Consider the following 14,421-nt stretch of genomic DNA (forward strand, 5'->3'; position numbering starts at 1 on the left):
CCCCCTTGGGAACACTAAAAATGTTAAATATCCCTTTGTTATTGTCGGAGAATGAAGAATATCAATGTTTGTTGATTAGAGAGAGAAACAGCAATCTCTTTTTTTTTCAGAAGTGGGAGATCAGTGATAAGTGGAAATCATGTTTTACACATTGTAGTTCATCTTGGATCGCTTTGAAGTTGTTCGAAATCCTTAACGCAGGCCAACCAAACAAGACCGTGTGGCCTAATGGATAAGGCGTCTGACTTCGAATCAGAAGATTGAGGGTTTGAGTCCCTTCGTGGTCGCATTTGGTTGACGTGTTCATCTCCTTTTAACGTTCGTAAGAATGTGCTCTCATGACTCCTAAAAGTAAAAAGTCAGTTAGAGGCACTAGACCGTGTCTTAGGCCAAAAACACATTGTCAGAAGTGGGATTTGAACCCACGCCTCCAGCTGGAGACCAGAACACCCAAATATGGGGAAGAAACTACTCTTGAGTCTGGCGCCTTAGACCACTCGGCCATCCTGACAAACACAGCTTCCTTACCTTTTCCTCTTCCCCCTTGGGAACACTAAAAATGTTAAATATCCCTTTGTTATAGTCGGAGGATGAAGAATATCAATGTTTGTTGATTAGAGAGAGAAACAGCAATCTCTTTTTTTTTCAGAAGTGGGAGATCAGTGATAAGTGGAAATCATCTTTTACACATTGTAGTTCATCTTGGATCGATTTAAAGTGGTTCGAAATCCTTAACGCAAGCCAACCAAACAAGACCGCGTGGCCTAATGGATAAGGCGTCTGACTTCGAATCAGAAGATTGAGGGTTCGAGTCCCGTGTGGTCGCATTTGGTTGACGTGTTCATTTCCTCTTTTAACGTTCGTAAGAATGTGCTCTCATGACTCCTAAAAGTAGAATATCAGTTAGAGGCACGTGACCGTGTCTTAGGCCAAAAACACATTGTCAGAAGTGGGATTTGAACCCACGCCTCCATCTGGAGACCAGAACACCCAAGTATGGGGAAGAAACTACTCTTGAGTCTGGCGCCTTAGACCACTCAGCCATCCTGACAAACACAGCTACCATACCCTTTCCTCTTCCCCCTTGGGAACACTAAAAATGTTAAATATCCCTTTGTTATTGTCGGAGAATGAAGAATATCAATGTTTGTTGATTAGAGAGAGAAACAGCAATCTTTTTTTTTTTCAGAAGTGGGAGATCAGTGATAAGTGGAACTCATCTATTACACATTGTAATTAATCTTGGATAGTTTTAAAGTAGTTCGGAATCCTTAACACTGGCCAACCAGTCAGGACCGTGTGCCTAATGGATAAGGCGTCTGACTTCGGATCAGAAGATTGAGGGTTCGAGTCCCTTCGTGGTCGCAGTGGCACTTGGTTGACGTGTTCATCTCCTTTTAACGTTCGTAAGAATGTGCTCTCATGACTCCTAAAAGTAAAATATCAGTTAGAGGCACGTGACCGTGTCTTAGGCCAAAAACACATTGTCAGAAGTGGGATTTGAACCCACGCCTCCATCTGGAGACCAGAACACCCAAGTATGGGGAAGAAACTACTCTTGAGTCTGGCGCCTTAGACCACTCGGCCATCCTGACAAACACAGCTTCCTTACCTTTTCCTCTTCCCCCTTGGGAACACTAAAAATGTTAAGTATCCCTTTGTTATAGTCGGAGGATGAAGAATATCAATGTTTGTTGATTAAAGAGAGAGACAGCAATCTCTTTTTTTTTCAGAAGTGGGAGATCAGTGATAAGTGGAAATCATCTTTTACACATTGTAGTTCATCTTGGATCGCTTTAAAGTGGTTCGAAATCCTTAACATGAGCCAACCAGTCAGGACCGTGTGGCCTAATGGATAAGGCGTCTGACTTCGGGTCAGAAGATTGAGGGTTTGAGTCCCTTCGTGGTCGAAGTGGCACTTGGTTGACGTGTTCATCTCCTTTTAACGTTCGTAAGAATGTGCTCTCATGACTCCTAAAAGTAAAATATCAGTTAGAGGCACGTGACCGTGTCTTAGGCCAAAAACGCATTGTCAGAAGTGGGATTTGAACCCACGCCTCCATCTGGAGACCAGAACACCCAAGTATGGGGAAGAAACTACTCTTGAGTCTGGCTCCTTAGACCACTCAGCCATCCTGACAAACACAGCTTCCTTACCTTTGCCTCTTCCCCCTTGGGAACACTAAAAATGTTAAATATCACTTTGTTATAGTCGGAGGATGAACAATATCAATGTTTGTTGATTAGAGAGAGAAACAGCAATCTTTTTTTTTTCCAGAGTTGGGAGATCAGTGATAAATGGAAATCATCTTTTACACATTGTAGTTCATCTTGGATCGCTTTAAAGTGGTTCGAAATCCTTAACGCAGGCCAACCAAACAAGACCGCGTGGCCTAATGGATAAGGCGTCTGACTTTGAATCAGAAGCTTGAGGGTTCGAGTCCCTTCGTGGTTGCATTTGGTTGACGTGTTCATTTCCTATTTTAACGTTCGTAAGAATGTGCTCTCATGACTCCTAAAAGTAGAATATCAGTTAGAGGCACGTGACCGTGTCTTAGGCCAAAAACGCATTGTCAGAAGTGGGATTTGAACCCACGCCTCCATCTGGAGACCAGAACACCCAAGTATGGGGAAGAAACTACTCTTGAGTCTGGCACCTTAGACCACTCGGCCATCCTGACAAACACAGCTTTCTTACCTTTTCCTCTTCCCCCTTGGGAACACTAAAAAAGTTAAATATCCCTTTGTCATTGTCGGAGGATGAAGAATATCAATGTTTGTTGATTAGAGAGAGAAACAGCAATCTCTTTTTTTTTCAGAAGTGGGAGATCAGTGATAAGTGGAAATCATCTTTTACACATTGCAGTTCATCTTGGATCGATTTAAAGTGGTTCGAAATCCTTAACGCAAGCCAACCAAACAAGACCGCGTGGCCTAATGGATAAGGCGTCTGACTTCGAATCAGAAGATTGAGGGTTCGAGTCCCGTGTGGTCGCATTTGGTTGACGTGTTCATTTCCTCTTTTAACGTTCGTAAGAATGTGCTCTCATGACTCCTAAAAGTAGAATATCAGTTAGAGGCACGTGACCGTGTCTTAGGCCAAAAACACATTGTCAGAAGTGGGATTTGATCCCACGCCTCCATCTGGAGACAAGAACACCCAAGTATGGGGAAGAAACTACTCTTGAGTCTGGCGCCTTAGACCACTCAGCCATCCTGACAAACACAGCTACCATACCCTTTCCTCTTCCCCCTTGGGAACACTAAAAATGTTAAATATCCCTTTGTTATTGTCGGAGAATGAAGAATATCAATGTTTGTTGATTAGAGAGAGAAACAGCAATCTTTTTTTTTTTCAGAAGTGGGAGATCAGTGATAAGTGGAACTCATCTATTACACATTGTAATTAATCTTGGATAGTTTTAAAGTAGTTCGGAATCCTTAACACTGGCCAACCAGTCAGGACCGTGTGCCTAATGGATAAGGCGTCTGACTTCGGATCAGAAGATTGAGGGTTCGAGTCCCTTCGTGGTCGCAGTGGCACTTGGTTGACGTGTTCATCTCCTTTTAACGTTCGTAAGAATGTGCTCTCATGACTCCTAAAAGTAAAATATCAGTTAGAGGCACGTGACCGTGTCTTAGGCCAAAAACACATTGTCAGAAGTGGGATTTGAACCCACGCCTCCATCTGGAGACCAGAACACCCAAGTATGGGGAAGAAACTACTCTTGAGTCTGGCGCCTTAGACCACTCGGCCATCCTGACAAACACAGCTTCCTTACCTTTTCCTCTTCCCCCTTGGGAACACTAAAAATGTTAAGTATCCCTTTGTTATAGTCGGAGGATGAAGAATATCAATGTTTGTTGATTAAAGAGAGAGACAGCAATCTCTTTTTTTTTCAGAAGTGGGAGATCAGTGATAAGTGGAAATCATCTTTTACACATTGTAGTTCATCTTGGATCGCTTTAAAGTGGTTCGAAATCCTTAACATGAGCCAACCATTCAGGACCGTGTGGCCTAATGGATAAGGCGTCTGACTTCGGGTCAGAAGATTGAGGGTTTGAATCCCTTTGTGGTCGAAGTGGCACTTGGTTGACGTGTTCATCTCCTTTTAACGTTCGTAAGAATGTGCTCTCATGACTCCTAAAAGTAAAATATCAGTTAGAGGCACGTGACCGTGTCTTAGGCCAAAAACGCATTGTCAGAAGTGGGATTTGAACCCACGCCTCCATCTGGAGACCAGAACACCCAAGTATGGGGAAGAAACTACTCTTGAGTCTGGCTCCTTAGACCACTCAGCCATCCTGACAAACACAGCTTCCTTACCTTTGCCTCTTCCCCCTTGGGAACACTAAAAATGTTAAATATCACTTTGTTATAGTCGGAGGATGAACAATATCAATGTTTGTTGATTAGAGAGAGAAACAGCAATCTTTTTTTTTTCCAGAGTTGGGAGATCAGTGATAAATGGAAATCATCTTTTACACATTGTAGTTCATCTTGGATCGCTTTAAAGTGGTTCGAAATCCTTAACGCAGGCCAACCAAACAAGACCGCGTGGCCTAATGGATAAGGCGTCTGACTTTGAATCAGAAGATTGAGGGTTCGAGTCCCTTCGTGGTTGCATTTGGTTGACGTGTTCATTTCCTATTTTAACGTTCGTAAGAATGTGCTCTCATGACTCCTAAAAGTAGAATATCAGTTAGAGGCACGTGACCGTGTCTTAGGCCAAAAACGCATTGTCAGAAGTGGGATTTGAACCCACGCCTCCATCTGGAGACCAGAACACCCAAGTATGGGGAAGAAACTACTCTTGAGTCTGGCACCTTAGACCACTCGGCCATCCTGACAAACACAGCTTTCTTACCTTTTCCTCTTCCCCCTTGGGAACACTAAAAAAGTTAAATATCCCTTTGTCATTGTCGGAGGATGAAGAATATCAATGTTTGTTGATTAGAGAGAGAAACAGCAATCTCTTTTTTTTTCAGAAGTGGGAGATCAGTGATAAGTGGAAATCATCTTTTACACATTGCAGTTCATCTTGGATCGATTTAAAGTGGTTCGAAATCCTTAACGCAAGCCAACCAAACAAGACCGCGTGGCCTAATGGATAAGGCGTCTGACTTCGAATCAGAAGATTGAGGGTTCGAGTCCCGTGTGGTCGCATTTGGTTGACGTGTTCATTTCCTCTTTTAACGTTCGTAAGAATGTGCTCTCATGACTCCTAAAAGTAGAATATCAGTTAGAGGCACGTGACCGTGTCTTAGGCCAAAAACACATTGTCAGAAGTGGGATTTGATCCCACGCCTCCATCTGGAGACAAGAACACCCAAGTATGGGGAAGAAACTACTCTTGAGTCTGGCGCCTTAGACCACTCAGCCATCCTGACAAACACAGCTACCATACCCTTTCCTCTTCCCCCTTGGGAACACTAAAAATGTTAAATATCCCTTTGTTATTGTCGGAGAATGAAGAATATCAATGTTTGTTGATTAGAGAGAGAAACAGCAATCTTTTTTTTTTTCAGAAGTGGGAGATCAGTGATAAGTGGAACTCATCTATTACACATTGTAATTAATCTTGGATAGTTTTAAAGTAGTTCGGAATCCTTAACACTGGCCAACCAGTCAGGACCGTGTGCCTAATGGATAAGGCGTCTGACTTCGGATCAGAAGATTGAGGGTTCGAGTCCCTTCGTGGTCGCAGTGGCACTTGGTTGACGTGTTCATCTCCTTTTAACGTTCGTAAGAATGTGCTCTCATGACTCCTAAAAGTAAAATATCAGTTAGAGGCACGTGACCGTGTCTTAGGCCAAAAACACATTGTCAGAAGTGGGATTTGAACCCACGCCTCCATCTGGAGACCAGAACACCCAAGTATGGGGAAGAAACTACTCTTGAGTCTGGCGCCTTAGACCACTCGGCCATCCTGACAAACACAGCTTCCTTACCTTTTCCTCTTCCCCCTTGGGAACACTAAAAATGTTAAGTATCCCTTTGTTATAGTCGGAGGATGAAGAATATCAATGTTTGTTGATTAAAGAGAGAGACAGCAATCTCTTTTTTTTTCAGAAGTGGGAGATCAGTGATAAGTGGAAATCATCTTTTACACATTGTAGTTCATCTTGGATCGCTTTAAAGTGGTTCGAAATCCTTAACATGAGCCAACCAGTCAGGACCGTGTGGCCTAATGGATAAGGCGTCTGACTTCGGGTCAGAAGATTGAGGGTTTGAGTCCCTTCGTGGTCGAAGTGGCACTTGGTTGACGTGTTCATCTCCTTTTAACGTTCGTAAGAATGTGCTCTCATGACTCCTAAAAGTAAAATATCAGTTAGAGGCACGTGACCGTGTCTTAGGCCAAAAACGCATTGTCAGAAGTGGGATTTGAACCCACGCCTCCATCTGGAGACCAGAACACCCAAGTATGGGGAAGAAACTACTCTTGAGTCTGGCTCCTTAGACCACTCAGCCATCCTGACAAACACAGCTTCCTTACCTTTGCCTCTTCCCCCTTGGGAACACTAAAAATGTTAAATATCACTTTGTTATAGTCGGAGGATGAACAATATCAATGTTTGTTGATTAGAGAGAGAAACAGCAATCTTTTTTTTTTCCAGAGTTGGGAGATCAGTGATAAATGGAAATCATCTTTTACACATTGTAGTTCATCTTGGATCGCTTTAAAGTGGTTCGAAATCCTTAACGCAGGCCAACCAAACAAGACCGCGTGGCCTAATGGATAAGGCGTCTGACTTCGAATCAGAAGATTGAGGGTTCGAGTCCCTTCGTGGTTGCATTTGGTTGACGTGTTCATTTCCTATTTTAACGTTCGTAAGAATGTGCTCTCATGACTCCTAAAAGTAGAATATCAGTTAGAGGCACGTGACCGTGTCTTAGGCCAAAAACGCATTGTCAGAAGTGGGATTTTAACCCACGCCTCCATCTGGAGACCAGAACACCCAAGTATGGGGAAGAAACTACTCTTGAGTCTGGCACCTTAGACCACTCGGCCATCCTGACAAACACAGCTTTCTTACCTTTTCCTCTTCCCCCTTGGGAACACTAAAAAAGTTAAATATCCCTTTGTCATTGTCGGAGGATGAAGAATATCAATGTTTGTTGATTAGAGAGAGAAACAGCAATCTCTTTTTTTTTCAGAAGTGGGAGATCAGTGATAAGTGGAAATCATCTTTTACACATTGTAGTTCATCTTGTATCGCTTTAAAGTGGTTCGAAATCCTTAACGCAGGCCAACCAAACAAGACCGCGTGGCCTAATGGATAAGGTGTCTGACTTCGAATCAGAAGATTGAGGGTTCGAGTCCCTTCGTGGTTGCATTTGGTTGACGTGTTCATTTCCTCTTTTAACGTTCGTAAGAATGTGCTCTCATGACTCCTAAAAGTAGAATATCAGTTAGAGGCACGTGACCGTGTCTTAGGCCAAAAACGCATTGTCAGAAGTGGGATTTGAACCCACGCCTCCATCTGGAGACCAGAACACCCAAGTATGGGGAAGAAACTACTCTTGAGTCTGGCGCCTTAGACCACTCGGCCATCCTGACAAACACAGCTTCCTTACCTTTTCCTCTTCCCCCTTGGGAACACTAAAAATTAGTTAGAGGCACGGAACCATGTCTTAGGCCAAAAAATGCATTGTCAAAAGTGGGCTTTGAACCCACACCTCCATTGGGAGACCAGAACACCCAAGTATGGGGAAGAAACTACTCTTGAGTCTGGCGCCTTAGACCACTCGGCCATCCTGACAAACACAGCTTCCTCACCTTTTCCTCTTCCCCCTTGGGAACACTAAAAATTTAAATATCCCTTTGTTATTGTCGGAGAATGAGGAATATCAATGTTTGTTGATTAGAGAGAGAAACAGCAATCTTTTTTTTTTTTCAGAAGAGGGAGATCAGTGATAAGTGGAAATCATCTTTTACACATTGTAATTAATCTAGGATAGTTTTAAAGTAGTTCGGAATCCTTAACACGGGCCAACCAGTCAGGACTGTGTGGCCTAATGGATAAGGCGTCTGACTTCGGATCAGAAGATTGAGGGTTCGAGTCCCTTCGTGGTCGCAGTGGCACTTGGTTGACGTGTTCATCTCCTTTTAACGTTCGTAAGAATGTGCTCTCATGACTCCTAAAAGTAAAATATCAGTTAGAGGCACGTGACCGTGTCTTAGGCCAAAAACACATTGTCAGAAGTGGGATTTGAACCCACGCCTCCATCTGGAGACCAGAACACCCAAGTATGGGGAAGAAACTACTTTTGAGTCTGGCGCCTTAGACCACTCGGCCATCCTGACAAACACAGCTTCCTTACCTTTTCCTCTTCCCCCTTGGGAACACTATAAATGTTAAATATCCCTTTGTTATAGTCGGAGGATGAAGAATATCAATGTTTGTTGATTAGAGAGAGAAACAGCAATCTCTTTTTTTTTCAGAAGTGGGAGATCAGTGATAAGTGGAAATCATCTTTTACACATTGTAGTTCATCTTGGATCGCTTTAAAGTGGTTCGAAATCCTTAACGCTGGCCAACCAAACAAGACCGCGTGGCCTAATGGATAAGGCGTCTGACTTCGAATCAGAAGATTGAGGGTTCGAGTCCCTTCGTGGTCGCATTTGGTTGACGTGTTCATCTCCTTTTAACGTTCGTAAGAATGTACTCTCATGACTCCTAAAAGTAGAATATCAGTTAGAGGCACGTGACCGTGTCTTAGGCCAAAAACACATTGTCAGAAGTGGGATTTGAACCCACGCCTCCATCTGGAGACCAGAACACCCAAGTATGGGGAAGAAACTACTCTTGAGTCTGGCGCCTTAGACCACTCGGCCATCCTGACAAACACAGCTACCATACCCTTTCCTCTTCCCCCTTGGGAACACTAAAAATGTTAAATATCCCTTTGTTATTGTCGGAGAATGAAGAATATCAATGTTTGTTGATTAGAGAGAGAAACAGCAATCTTTTTTTTTTTCAGAAGTGGGAGATCAGTGATAAATGGAAATCATCTTTTACACATTGTAGTTCATCTTGGATCGCTTTAAAGTGGTTCGAAATCCTTAAAGCAGGCCAACCAAACAAGACCGTGTGGCCTAATGGATAAGGCGTCTGACTTCGAATCAGAAGATTGAGGGTTCGAGTCCCTTGTGGTCGCATTTGGTTGACGTGTTCATTTCCTCTTTTAACGTTCGTAAGAATGTGCTCTCATGACTCCTAAAGGTAGAATATCAGTTAGAGGCACGTGACCGTGTCTTAGGCCAAAAACACATTGTCAGAAGTGGGATTTGAACCCACGCCTCCATCTGGAGACCAGAACACCCAAGTATGGGGAAGAAACTATTCTTGAGTCTGGCGCCTTAGACCACTCGGCCATCCTGACAAACACAGCTACCATACCCTTTCCTCTTCCCCCTTGGGAACACTAAAAATGTTAAATATCCCTTTGTTATTGTCGGAGAATGAAGAATATCAATGTTTGTTGATTAGAGAGAGAAACAGCAATCTTTTTTTTTTTCAGAAGTGGGAGATCAGTGATAAGTGGAAATCATCTTTTACACATTGTAGTTCATCTTGGATCGCTTTAAAGTGGTTCGAAATCCTTAACGCAGGCCAACCAAACAAGACCGCGTGGTCTAATGGATAAGGCGTCTGACTTTGAATCAGAAGATTGAGGGTTCGAGTCCCTTCGTGGTCGCATTTGGTTGACGTGTTCATCTCCTTTTAACGTTCGTAAGAATGTGCTCTCATGACTCCTAAAAGTAAAATGTCAGTTAGAGGCACGTGACCGTGTCTTAGGCCAAAAACGCATTGTCAGAAGTGGGATTTGAACCCACGCCTCCATCTGGAGACCAGAACACCCAAGTATGGGGAAGAAACTACTCTTGAGTCTGGCGCCTTAGACCACTCGGCCATCCTGACAAACACAGCTACCATACCCTTTCCTCTTCCCCCTTGGGAACACTAAAAATGTTAAATATCCCTTTGTTATTGTCGGAGAATGAAGAATATCAATGTTTGTTGATTAGAGAGAGAAACAGCAATCTTTTTTTTTTCAGAAGTGGGAGATCAGTGATAAGTGGAAATCATCTTTTACACATTGTAATTAATCTTGGATAGTTTTAAAGTAGTTCGGAATCCTTAACACTGGCCAACCAGTCAGGACCGTGTGGCCTAATGGATAAGGTGTCTGACTTCGGATCAGAAGATTGAGGGTTTGAGTCCCTTCGTGGTCGCAGTGGCACTTGGTTGACATGTTCATCTCCTTTTAACGTTCGTAAAAATGTGCTCTCATGACTCCTAAAAGTAAAATATCAGTTAGAGGCACGTGACCGTGTCTTAGGCCAAAAACACATTGTCAGAAGTGGGATTTGAACCCACGCCTCCATCTGGAGACCAGAACACCCAAGTATGGGGAAGAAACTACTCTTGAGTCTGGCGCCTTAGACCACTCGGCCATCCTGACAAACACAGCTACCATACCCTTTCCTCTTCCCCCTTGGGAACACTAAAAATGTTAAATATCCCTTTGTTATTGTCGGAGAATGAAGAATATCAATGTTTGTTGATTAGAGAGAGAAACAGCAATCTTTTTTTTTTTCAGAAGTGGGAGATCAGTGATAAGTGGAAATCATCTTTTACACATTGTAGTTCATCTTGGATCGCTTTAAAGTGGTTCGAAATCCTTAACGCAGGCCAACCAAACAAGACCGTGTGGCCTAATGGATAAGGCGTCTGACTTCGAATCAGAAGATTGAGGGTTCGAGTCCCTTCTGGTCGCATTTGGTTGACGTGTTCATTTCCTCTTTTAACGTTCGTAAGAATGTGCTCTCATGACTCCTAAAGGTAGAATATCAGTTAGAGGCACGTGACCGTGTCTTAAGCCAAAAACACATTGTCAGAAGTGGGATTTGAACCCACGCCTCCATCTGGAGACCAGAACACCCAAGTATGGGGAAGAAACTACTCTTGAGTCTGGCGCCTTAGACCACTCGGCCATCCTGACAAACACAGCTACCATACCCTTTCCTCTTCCCCCTTGGGAACACTAAAAATGTTAAATATCCCTTTGTTATTGTCGGAGAATGAAGAATATCAATGTTTGTTGATTAGAGAGAGAAACAGCAATCTTTTTTTTTTTCAGAAGTGGGAGATCAGTGATAAGTGGAAATCATCTTTTACACATTGTAGTTCATCTTGGATCGCTTTAAAGTGGTTCGAAATCCTTAACGCAGGCCAACCAAACAAGACAGCGTGGTCTAATGGATAAGGCGTCTGACTTTGAATCAGAAGATTGAGGGTTCGAGTCCCTTCGTGGTCGCATTTGGTTGACGTGTTCATCTCCTTTTAACGTTCGTAAGAATGTGCTCTCATGACTCCTAAAAGTAAAATGTCAGTTAGAGGCACGTGACCGTGTCTTAGGCCAAAAACGCATTGTCAGAAGTGGGATTTGAACCCACACCTCCATCTGGAGACCAGAACACCCAAGTATGGGGAAGAAACTACTCTTGAGTCTGGCGCCTTAGACCACTCGGCCATCCTGACAAACACAGCTACCATACCCTTTCCTCTTCCCCCTTGGGAACACTAAAAATGTTAAATATCCCTTTGTTATTGTCGGAGAATGAAGAATATCAATGTTTGTTGATTAGAGAGAGAAACAGCAATCTTTTTTTTTTTCAGAAGTGGGAGATCAGTGATAAGTGGAAATCATCTTTTACACATTGTAATTAATCTTGGATAGTTTTAAAGTAGTTCGGAATCCTTAACACTGGCCAACCAGTCAGGACCGTGTGGCCTAATGGATAAGGTGTCTGACTTTGGATCAGAAGATTGAGGGTTCGAGTCCCTTCGTGGTCGCAGTGGCACTTGGTTGACATGTTCATCTCCTTTTAACGTTCGTAAGAATGTGCTCTCATGACTCCTAAAAGTAAAATATCAGTTAGAGGCACGTGACCGTGTCTTAGGCCAAAAACACATTGTCAGAAGTGGGATTTGAACCCACGCCTCCATCTGGAGACCAGAACACCCAAGTATGGGGAAGAAACTACTCTTGAGTCTGGCGTCTTAGACCACTCGGCCATCCTGACAAACACAGCTACCATACCCTTTCCTCTTCCCCCTTGGGAACACTAAAAATGTTAAATATCCCTTTGTTATTGTCGGAGAATGAAGAATATCAATGTTTGTTGATTAGAGAGAGAAACAGCAATCTTTTTTTTTTTCAGAAGTGGGAGATCAGTGATAAGTGGAAATCATCTTTTACACATTGTAGTTCATCTTGGATCGCTTTAAAGTGGTTCGAAATCCTTAACGCAGGCCAACCAAACAAGACCGTGTGGCCTAATGGATAAGGCGTCTGACTTCGAATCAGAAGATTGAGGGTTCGAGTCCCTTGTGGTCGCATTTGGTTGACGTGTTCATTTCCTCTTTTAACGTTCGTAAGAATGTGCTCTCATGACTCCTAAAGGTAGAATATCAGTTAGAGGCACGTGACCGTGTCTTAGGCCAAAAACACATTGTCAGAAGTGGGATTTGAACCCACGCCTCCATCTGGAGACCAGAACACCCAAGTATGGGGAAGAAACTACTCTTGAGTCTGGCGCCTTAGACCACTCGGCCATCCTGACAAACACAGCTACCATACCCTTTCCTCTTCCCCCTTGGGAACACTAAAAATGTTAAATATCCCTTTGTTATTGTCGGAGAATGAAGAATATCAATGTTTGTTGATTAGAGAGAGAAACAGCAATCTTTTTTTTTTTCAGAAGTGGGAGATCAGTGATAAGTGGAAATCATCTTTTACACATTGTAGTTCATCTTGGATCGCTTTAAAGTGGTTCGAAATCATTAACGCAGGCCAACAAAACAAGACCGTGTGGCCTAATGGATAAGGCGTCTGACTTCGAATCAGAAGATTGAGGGTTCGAGTCCCTTGTGGTCGCATTTGGTTGACGTGTTCATTTCCTCTTTTAACGTTCGTAAGAATGTGCTCTCATGACTCCTAAAGGTAGAATATCAGTTAGAGGCACCTGACCATGTCTTAGGCCAAAAACACATTGTCAGAAGTGGGATTTGAACCCACGCCTCCATCTGGAGACCAGAACACCCAAGTATGGGGAAGAAACTACTCTTGAGTCTGGCGCCTTAGACCACTCGGCCATCCTGACAAACACAGCTACCATACCCTTTCCTCTTCCCCCTTGGGAACACTAAAAATGTTAAATATCCCTTTGTTATTGTCGGAGAATGAAGAATATCAATGTTTGTTGATTAGAGAGAGAAACAGCAATCTTTTTTTCAGAAGTGGGAGATCAGTGATAAGTGGAAATCATCTTTTACACATTGTAGTTCATCTTGGATCGCTTTAAAGTGGTTCGAAATCCTTAACGCAGGCCAACCAAACAAGACCGCGTGGTCTAATGGATAAGGCGTCTGACTTCGAATCAGAAGATTGAGGGTTCGAGTCCCTTCGTGGTTGCATTTGGTTGACGTGTTCATCTCCTTTTAACGTTAGTAAGAATGTGCTCTCATGACTCCTAAAAGTAAAATGTCAGTTAGAGGCACGTGACCGTGTCTTAGGCCAAAAACGCATTGTCAGAAGTGGGATTTGAACCCACGCCTCCATCTGGAGACCAGAACACCCAAGTATGGGGAAGAAACTACTCTTGAGTCTGGCGCCTTAGACCACTCGGCCATCCTGACAAACACAGCTTCCTTACCTTTTCCTCTTCCCCCTTGGGAACACTTAAAATGTTAAATATACCTTTGTTATAGTCGGAGGATGAAGAATATCAATGTTTGTTGATTAGAGAGAGAAACAGCAATCTTTTTTTTTTCAGAGTTGGGAGATCAGTGATAAATGGAAATCATCTTTTACACATTGTAGTTCATCTTGGATCGCTTTAAAGTGGTTCGAAATCCTAAACGCAGGCCAACCAAACTAGACCGCGTGGCCTAATGGATAAGGCGTCTGACTTCTGATTAGAAGATTGAGGGTTCGAGTCCCTTGTGGTCGCATTTGGGTGACGTGTTCATTTCCTCTTTTAACGTTCGTAAGAATGTGCTCTCATGACTCCTAAAAGTAGAATATCAGTTAGAGGCACGTGACCGTGTCTTAGGCCAAAAACACATTGTCAGAAGTGGGATTTGAACCCACACCTCCATCTGGAGACTAGAACACCCAAGTATGGGGAAGAAACTACTCTTGAGTCTGGCACCTTGGACCACTCGGCCATCCTGACAAACACAGCTACCATACCCTTTCCTCTTCCTCCTTGGGAACACTAAAAATGTTAAATATCCCTTTGTTATTGTCGGAGAATGAAGAATATCAATGTTTGTTGATTAGAGAGAGAAACAGCAATCTTTTTTTTTTTCAGAAGTGGGAGATCAGTGATAAGTGGAAATCATCTT

At 43.1% G+C, this 14,421-nt stretch overlaps 24 non-coding genes across 24 annotated transcripts; 6 read left to right on the forward strand and 18 right to left on the reverse strand.

Annotated features, from left to right (window-relative positions):
- The first annotated feature begins 214 nt into the window (after positions 1-214).
- On the forward strand, positions 215-287 carry TRNAR-UCG (transfer RNA arginine (anticodon UCG)). The gene has a single exon. It is a non-coding gene; the product is annotated as a tRNA-Arg (tRNA).
- Positions 288-401: 114 nt separating this feature from the next.
- On the reverse strand, positions 402-511 carry TRNAL-CAA (transfer RNA leucine (anticodon CAA)). The gene is made up of 2 exons: positions 474-511; positions 402-447 (listed from the first exon to the last, which is right to left on the reverse strand). It is a non-coding gene; the product is annotated as a tRNA-Leu (tRNA).
- A 430-nt stretch (positions 512-941) lies between these two features.
- Positions 942-1,051, reverse strand: TRNAL-CAA (transfer RNA leucine (anticodon CAA)). The gene is made up of 2 exons: positions 1,014-1,051; positions 942-987 (listed from the first exon to the last, which is right to left on the reverse strand). It is a non-coding gene; the product is annotated as a tRNA-Leu (tRNA).
- A 434-nt stretch (positions 1,052-1,485) lies between these two features.
- TRNAL-CAA (transfer RNA leucine (anticodon CAA)) lies at positions 1,486-1,595 on the reverse strand. The gene is made up of 2 exons: positions 1,558-1,595; positions 1,486-1,531 (listed from the first exon to the last, which is right to left on the reverse strand). It is a non-coding gene; the product is annotated as a tRNA-Leu (tRNA).
- A 976-nt stretch (positions 1,596-2,571) lies between these two features.
- Positions 2,572-2,681, reverse strand: TRNAL-CAA (transfer RNA leucine (anticodon CAA)). Its single transcript has 2 exons — positions 2,644-2,681; positions 2,572-2,617 (listed from the first exon to the last, which is right to left on the reverse strand). It is a non-coding gene; the product is annotated as a tRNA-Leu (tRNA).
- Positions 2,682-3,655: 974 nt separating this feature from the next.
- On the reverse strand, positions 3,656-3,765 carry TRNAL-CAA (transfer RNA leucine (anticodon CAA)). The gene is made up of 2 exons: positions 3,728-3,765; positions 3,656-3,701 (listed from the first exon to the last, which is right to left on the reverse strand). It is a non-coding gene; the product is annotated as a tRNA-Leu (tRNA).
- A 976-nt stretch (positions 3,766-4,741) lies between these two features.
- TRNAL-CAA (transfer RNA leucine (anticodon CAA)) lies at positions 4,742-4,851 on the reverse strand. The gene is made up of 2 exons: positions 4,814-4,851; positions 4,742-4,787 (listed from the first exon to the last, which is right to left on the reverse strand). It is a non-coding gene; the product is annotated as a tRNA-Leu (tRNA).
- Positions 4,852-5,825: 974 nt separating this feature from the next.
- TRNAL-CAA (transfer RNA leucine (anticodon CAA)) lies at positions 5,826-5,935 on the reverse strand. Its single transcript has 2 exons — positions 5,898-5,935; positions 5,826-5,871 (listed from the first exon to the last, which is right to left on the reverse strand). It is a non-coding gene; the product is annotated as a tRNA-Leu (tRNA).
- Positions 5,936-6,722: 787 nt separating this feature from the next.
- TRNAR-UCG (transfer RNA arginine (anticodon UCG)) lies at positions 6,723-6,795 on the forward strand. The gene has a single exon. It is a non-coding gene; the product is annotated as a tRNA-Arg (tRNA).
- A 468-nt stretch (positions 6,796-7,263) lies between these two features.
- On the forward strand, positions 7,264-7,336 carry TRNAR-UCG (transfer RNA arginine (anticodon UCG)). The gene has a single exon. It is a non-coding gene; the product is annotated as a tRNA-Arg (tRNA).
- A 116-nt stretch (positions 7,337-7,452) lies between these two features.
- Positions 7,453-7,562, reverse strand: TRNAL-CAA (transfer RNA leucine (anticodon CAA)). Its single transcript has 2 exons — positions 7,525-7,562; positions 7,453-7,498 (listed from the first exon to the last, which is right to left on the reverse strand). It is a non-coding gene; the product is annotated as a tRNA-Leu (tRNA).
- A 444-nt stretch (positions 7,563-8,006) lies between these two features.
- Positions 8,007-8,079, forward strand: TRNAR-UCG (transfer RNA arginine (anticodon UCG)). The gene has a single exon. It is a non-coding gene; the product is annotated as a tRNA-Arg (tRNA).
- Positions 8,080-8,199: 120 nt separating this feature from the next.
- On the reverse strand, positions 8,200-8,309 carry TRNAL-CAA (transfer RNA leucine (anticodon CAA)). Its single transcript has 2 exons — positions 8,272-8,309; positions 8,200-8,245 (listed from the first exon to the last, which is right to left on the reverse strand). It is a non-coding gene; the product is annotated as a tRNA-Leu (tRNA).
- Positions 8,310-8,551: 242 nt separating this feature from the next.
- On the forward strand, positions 8,552-8,624 carry TRNAR-UCG (transfer RNA arginine (anticodon UCG)). Its single transcript has one exon. It is a non-coding gene; the product is annotated as a tRNA-Arg (tRNA).
- Positions 8,625-8,738: 114 nt separating this feature from the next.
- TRNAL-CAA (transfer RNA leucine (anticodon CAA)) lies at positions 8,739-8,848 on the reverse strand. The gene is made up of 2 exons: positions 8,811-8,848; positions 8,739-8,784 (listed from the first exon to the last, which is right to left on the reverse strand). It is a non-coding gene; the product is annotated as a tRNA-Leu (tRNA).
- A 430-nt stretch (positions 8,849-9,278) lies between these two features.
- Positions 9,279-9,388, reverse strand: TRNAL-CAA (transfer RNA leucine (anticodon CAA)). Its single transcript has 2 exons — positions 9,351-9,388; positions 9,279-9,324 (listed from the first exon to the last, which is right to left on the reverse strand). It is a non-coding gene; the product is annotated as a tRNA-Leu (tRNA).
- Positions 9,389-9,817: 429 nt separating this feature from the next.
- TRNAL-CAA (transfer RNA leucine (anticodon CAA)) lies at positions 9,818-9,927 on the reverse strand. Its single transcript has 2 exons — positions 9,890-9,927; positions 9,818-9,863 (listed from the first exon to the last, which is right to left on the reverse strand). It is a non-coding gene; the product is annotated as a tRNA-Leu (tRNA).
- A 434-nt stretch (positions 9,928-10,361) lies between these two features.
- On the reverse strand, positions 10,362-10,471 carry TRNAL-CAA (transfer RNA leucine (anticodon CAA)). Its single transcript has 2 exons — positions 10,434-10,471; positions 10,362-10,407 (listed from the first exon to the last, which is right to left on the reverse strand). It is a non-coding gene; the product is annotated as a tRNA-Leu (tRNA).
- A 430-nt stretch (positions 10,472-10,901) lies between these two features.
- Positions 10,902-11,011, reverse strand: TRNAL-CAA (transfer RNA leucine (anticodon CAA)). Its single transcript has 2 exons — positions 10,974-11,011; positions 10,902-10,947 (listed from the first exon to the last, which is right to left on the reverse strand). It is a non-coding gene; the product is annotated as a tRNA-Leu (tRNA).
- Positions 11,012-11,440: 429 nt separating this feature from the next.
- On the reverse strand, positions 11,441-11,550 carry TRNAL-CAA (transfer RNA leucine (anticodon CAA)). Its single transcript has 2 exons — positions 11,513-11,550; positions 11,441-11,486 (listed from the first exon to the last, which is right to left on the reverse strand). It is a non-coding gene; the product is annotated as a tRNA-Leu (tRNA).
- A 975-nt stretch (positions 11,551-12,525) lies between these two features.
- TRNAL-CAA (transfer RNA leucine (anticodon CAA)) lies at positions 12,526-12,635 on the reverse strand. Its single transcript has 2 exons — positions 12,598-12,635; positions 12,526-12,571 (listed from the first exon to the last, which is right to left on the reverse strand). It is a non-coding gene; the product is annotated as a tRNA-Leu (tRNA).
- A 430-nt stretch (positions 12,636-13,065) lies between these two features.
- On the reverse strand, positions 13,066-13,175 carry TRNAL-CAA (transfer RNA leucine (anticodon CAA)). Its single transcript has 2 exons — positions 13,138-13,175; positions 13,066-13,111 (listed from the first exon to the last, which is right to left on the reverse strand). It is a non-coding gene; the product is annotated as a tRNA-Leu (tRNA).
- Positions 13,176-13,413: 238 nt separating this feature from the next.
- On the forward strand, positions 13,414-13,486 carry TRNAR-UCG (transfer RNA arginine (anticodon UCG)). Its single transcript has one exon. It is a non-coding gene; the product is annotated as a tRNA-Arg (tRNA).
- A 114-nt stretch (positions 13,487-13,600) lies between these two features.
- On the reverse strand, positions 13,601-13,710 carry TRNAL-CAA (transfer RNA leucine (anticodon CAA)). The gene is made up of 2 exons: positions 13,673-13,710; positions 13,601-13,646 (listed from the first exon to the last, which is right to left on the reverse strand). It is a non-coding gene; the product is annotated as a tRNA-Leu (tRNA).
- Positions 13,711-14,421: the final 711 nt, after the last annotated feature.

The sequence above is a fragment of the Hyla sarda genome, chromosome 9 (assembly GCF_029499605.1).
Source record: "Hyla sarda isolate aHylSar1 chromosome 9, aHylSar1.hap1, whole genome shotgun sequence".
Taxonomy (NCBI): domain Eukaryota; kingdom Metazoa; phylum Chordata; class Amphibia; order Anura; family Hylidae; genus Hyla; species Hyla sarda.